Below are 6,054 nucleotides of genomic sequence, written 5' to 3' on the forward strand. Positions count from 1 at the left end.
CACCGGTCACCGTGTATGGACCAGTCCACCTGGACTTCAGCTTGCCAGGAAACAGTCTCAATCGGGCATTGAACAGCAACACCTTCTGCCCCACATCTCTTCGTCTTTTCCTTGTAAATGCGCGAGCTGTCATAGGCATTAAGCCTAAACTCCTCTAATTCATCTAGCTGCAAGAGACGATTCTGACCACACAGCTTAGGATCATAATTAAGCTCACGAATTGCCCACCAGGCCTTACATTCCAGCTCAACAGGTAAGTGACACGATTTCCCATAAACTAACCTATAAGGTGATGCACCAATTGGTGTCTTAAAGGCAGTTCTATAAGCCCATAATGTGTCATCTAGCTTAAGACTCCAGTCCTTCCGTGATTTAGAAACTACTTTAGACAAGATCTCTTTCAGTTCACGATTAGAGACCTCTACCTGTCCACTAGTTTGGGGATGATACCCCAAACCACGCCGGTGTTGGACACCGACTCTAGACAGTATGGAAGTGAGTTTCTTTTCCTTAAAATGCATCCTCCCATCACTAATGACGACCCTAGGGACACCAAAGCGGGGGAATATGATCTTTTTGAACATTTTTATCACGGTCTTACCATCACAATGAGGTGAAGCAATTGCCTCAACCCATTTTGACACATAGTCTACTGACTACTAAAATGTACTGTTACCTTTCTTTCGGACGGAACGGTCCTTGGAAATCAATGCCCCGGACATCGAAAACCTCAACCTCTAGGATGCCGTTTTGTGGCATCTCATGTCTCTTCGAAATATTCCCGGATCGTTGGCATGCATCACAAGCTGAAACAAAAGACTTGGCGTCAGCAAACAAAGAAGGCCAGTAAAAACCAGACTGAAGTACCTTAGCCACGGTGCGCGATGGACCGTGGTGACCACCATATGAAGAGGAGTGACAACCTTCCAGGACTATTTTGGTCTCCCACTGCGGAATACACCGTCTGTAGAGACCGTCTGCACATTCCTTAAACAAGTAAGGGTCATCCGAATCCGCTTAGCGTTATACGTAAAACGCTTCTTCGCCGAGAAGAAAGGTCGGGCGGCACTTGCCACCGACAACGAAGTTAGCTATATCTCGCATACCAAGGTTCCTGGTCAACAATAGACGATATAATGACAATTAATGAATCGTCAAGGAAAGAATCATCAATGGGTAGAGAATCTTCCCCTTCTTGTCGCATCAACCGCGACAAGTGATCGCCTACAACGTTCTCGGCTCCTTTCTTATCCTTGATCCGCAAATCAAACTCCCGAAGGAGGAGTATCCACCTCGATAGCCGTGGTTTTGCCTCCTTCTTAGCAAGGAGATGCCTCAAAGCTGCATGGTCGGTAAAAACAGAACTCCGACCCAACTAAATAAGTACGGAACTTCTCTAAGGCATAGACTACAGCTAAAAGCTCCTTCTCAGTGGTAGTGTACTTCACTTGAGCCTCATCCAGAGTTCGGCTCGCATAGTAAATAGCATTCAAGGCTTTGTCTTTCCTCTGGCCTAGCACCGCTCCTAGTGCATAGTCACTCGCGTCGCACATGATCTCGAACGGCAAGTCCCAGTTGGGAGGCTGTATGATCGGCGCGGAGACTAAGGCCTGCTTTAACCTGTTAAAAGCAGAAAGACAAGCATCAGTAAACACAAAAGGGGCATCCTTAAGCAACAGCTGTGTAAGTGGTTTAGCAATTTTGGAGAAATCCTTGATGACCCGGCGATAAAAGCCAGCGTGACCAAGGAAGCTCCTCACCCCCTTAACATTAACAGGGGGCGGTAATTGCTGAATCACTTCCACCTTTGCTTTGTCAACTTTTATTCCCCTATCAGAAACCAAGTGCCCTAAGACAACTCCCTCGTTGACCATAAAGTGGCACTTCTCCCAGTTCAGCACAAGATTAACCTCAATACAGCGCTGCAACACTTTCTCAAGGTTAGACAGACAGTCAGAAAAATCACTTCCATATACACTAAAGTCATCCATAAAAACTTCCATGATAGACTCAATATACTCTGAAAATATCCCCATCATACACCGTTGGAAGGTGGCAGGGGCATTGCACAAACCAAAAGGCATTCTGCGATACGCAAAAACACCCTTAGGACAGGTAAATGTAGTCTTGGCCTGATCATCTGGATGGATAGGGATCTGAAAGAACCCTGAATACCCATCTAAATAGCAGAAAAATTTATGAGAAGCTAATCTTTCTACCATTTGATCAATAAAAGGAAGGGGAAAATGATCTTTCTTAGTGGCGGCATTCAGCTATCTGTAATCTATGCACATCCGCCAACCAGTCACGACTCGGGTAGGTATTAATTCATTTTTATCATTCTTAACTACAGTTGTCCCTCCTTTCTTTGGGACTACCTGTACTGGGCTTACCCATCTAGAATTACCTACCGAATAGATAATACCTGCATCCAGCCTTCATTACCTCGGCCATCACAACATCCTCGCATCTTACGGTTGCCGACGCCGACCCCGCCCGCAAGGTTTGTGATCCTCCTCCACTCTATCCTGTGCATACAAATATCGGGACTAATCCCCGTGATATCGTCCAATGAATAGCCCATTGCTTTCCTGTTTTTCTTAAGCACGACTAACAAAGAAGTTAGCGATCATCACTAAGCATGGCACTAACAATGACCGGATGCTTTCTGTATCGTCTAGAAAAGCATATTTAAGATGAGATGGGAGAGGCTTACGTTCTGGTACCTTTACCTCAATGGAGCAAAGAGTGCTGATCATTTGTTCCACCTGCTCTCCCTCGTGCTCATCTAGATCATCAACAAGCAAATCCAACGCAGCGTCATCGTCCTCTCGGGCTATCTCGCACACTCATCAAAAGCATGAGAGCTTCCAGTGGGTCCTTCATAAAAGAACCCGACCGGAAGTCATAAATAGACTCATCAATGATATCGACCGAATAACAAGTGTCCTCTATCATTGGGTGGGCTAAATCTTGGGCAAAATGAATGTGATAGCGTCATCCCCTATCGCAAGAGTCGACGCCCTATCGACATCAATAACGGTCCCATTTGTACAAAGGAACGGTCTTCCTAAAATAATTTGGGTCCGGGTGTCCTCAGCTATATCCAAAACAATGAAATCTACGGGGATGTAAAGCTTGCCTATTTTCACAGGCACATCCTCCAAGACACCTAAAGGTCTCCTAACAGATCTATCGGCCATCTGTAGGGTAATGTTAGTCACCTTGAAGTGACTCATCTTCAATTGCTTGCAAACAAGAACGGGCATGACACTGACACTGGCACCTAAATCGCAAAGGGCGTTATCGATAACCATATTACCTATGACACAGGTAATAGAAAAGCTGCCCGGGTCTTTCATTTTTGGAGGGGCCTTATTTAACAGTAGGTTACTAGACTCTTCCATAAATGGAATCGTCTCAAATTCACTCAAATTCCTCTTACGCGTCACAATATCTTTCATAAACTTAGCGTAAGTAGGAACCTGAGTAACAAGTTGTAAAACGGGACAGATTACACGGAGGTTCTTCACGATGTCCACGAACTTGTCATTTGTTGCTCGATCCTTGCGTCCTTCAGACGACTTGGGAAGGGTACCCTGGTAGCGATGAGCGGTCCCGCAACCTTTTCTTTACCCTTATCGATGCGTGACGTCTCCACAGCAGGGGAAGATGACACGGTGGCGGTGTTAGTTACTGAATTAGGAATTCCGCCACTTAATGCACTGGATCGAGTACTTTTACCGGTCGATCGACCAGTTTCTTCTTCAAAATCACTCAGTCGACCTGTCTTGTCACTCGATCGAGTGATTTCTTCAGCTGAGGTCTTCGATCGAGTAGCGCTATCGCTCGATCGACCATTTGGGAATTCTGCGCTTCTCGATCGACTGCCACTTTCACTCGATCGAGTGACAGGATGATCAGAACCGCTCGATCGAGTAGATGAGTTGCTCGATCGAGTGGTTACTGCACACGCAGCGAGTATTTCTTGCAGAAACTCGTCTAAATCTTCATCTGAGTCATCATTAACTGCCAAAACCTCGTCTTCTTCATGAGGAGGGTCACTTTGAAAATTCATCGCACTGACGGGATCGCAAAATGGGGGAGTCTTTGCTTGGTCTGTCGCGAGTGTTAACTGCGCGACTTGTTCTTTCAACTCTGATATAACAGCGTCAGATTGCTGTGACATACTCAACATGATAGATTTCAATTCGGCAATTGCTTCTCTTGAAGAAGGAGAGACCGGCTGCGGTATTGGCGTAGGAGGGATAGAAACGCTCTTTATCTCTTCATATAACTGCGAGAGAAAGGAACTCCTTGCTTGTACTTCTTGTAAGCAAGGGCGCGCTCTATACTTGCCGTACATTCATAAAGATCGTGCCCTTCTTCACCACATCTTCCACACGGCTCTGTATGCTCTGTAATCGTAGGCATCTTGGCAAACAACTAATCTGCAAAACTTATCAAAACTTGCAGAAAATGAGATCAGCCTCAAGGAATAAATTCCTTGAGACAAAAGACAAACTTAATTTAAGCAACAAAATTGCGCCACCTCCCCGGCAACGGCGCCAAAATTTGACACGTCTGTCGCGTACCTGTCAAAAATAACCAACTGGTTCCAACTAACTAATATAGCTAGGGAAGTCGGGTCGAATCCACAGAGAGGTAGGAATTTGTCTGCTAAACTAGGTCCGCCAAGGTAACCAATTTGGGGGTTTATAAAATGTGATTTCTAAACTAAAAGAGTAAGGGAAAGAGAAATAAAAGAAGAGGATTTAACAGATAAAAGAGAATAGCTAAGACAAGCGGTTCGCCATGATCATCCGGTCGAGTAATCTAGGTCCCAGGTCAATGCAGTACGGTCTAAGGGGTAGCGAACGTCACCTTTCGGTCCTTAATTCACCCTAAAGTGTAAACAGTTTAACTTTCGTCCTCGCTGCAATACTCTATTACTCGCTACTAGTCTCCCCCTTCCAACCTTTCGGTCCAGGTCAAGGTCCACTAAGAATAAGGGTCTAATTGCGTCGACTCAATTAGGCAATTACAATTATATGTAGCATTTAAACAACAAAGACGATACCGGCATTGATCTAGTAACTCGACTACCCTCCCTTCAAATCATGGGTCCCCTATAGTCTTAGCATAGGGAATTAGCTACTCATAATCATTAGATTAACAATTACAATAACCAAACAATTTAGACTAAGAATGACGAACAACCTAATTGATTGAACAATTATAAAGTAAAGAGAGAAAGAAATTAAAAGCAATAAATACAATTAAGGAGTAAATAGATTGATAATACCGAATTCGAGTAGCAAAGTAGTGAATAAAGATCCGAAGAACTGTGACAAAAGTAACAGTAGAAATGTACGTAGTAAGTGAGATGGGAGTCACGTAGTGTACTCCTCAGTCTTATACTGTAAAAACATCTTAAACCTAATCTATGGACTGATTACAAAAGCCCATAGAAGATTAGGCAGAAATAAACCAAAAACACAAGCAATCCCCTCGATCGAGTAAGATGATTACTCGATCGACGTCCAAGTCACTCGATCGAGCTAGGACATCCCCTCGATCGAGCACTGCCTGCTGAGCCTCCTCGATCGACTCCATGAACTGGTCGATCGACCAATAGTGAGTGTAATAAGCATTCGATCGAGCACTAAAGGACTCGATCGAGCTACATAAGCGCGTCAGGACTTGAGCTTCTCCCTTTGCTTAGCTCATGCGTACTCCAGGTGTGAAATTCCTAAGCTCCGGCTCCATATTTCCCATGAATGCATACAATTGGGACAATTAAGGCTCGATTTAGCTCCTCCTTGGTCAGTTCCTGCAATTTACAATAAACGGGCCAAAGTAGAATATTCGGGGGTATTTGTAGCCAGATGCTACATAAAAAGCACAGAAATGCGTGTAAAAATGAGGTGAAAACCTTATATAAAAGACACGCATCAAGTCACGCCCGTTTGAGAGATAGCATCACAATAGTCGCAAAAGGTTTCCATATGAGAATGAGGGTCCTCACTAGGCATCCCCCCGAATTGGCTCCTC

This window comes from Silene latifolia, chromosome 4 (genome assembly GCF_048544455.1).
Source record: "Silene latifolia isolate original U9 population chromosome 4, ASM4854445v1, whole genome shotgun sequence".
In the NCBI taxonomy this organism is placed as follows: domain Eukaryota; kingdom Viridiplantae; phylum Streptophyta; class Magnoliopsida; order Caryophyllales; family Caryophyllaceae; genus Silene; species Silene latifolia.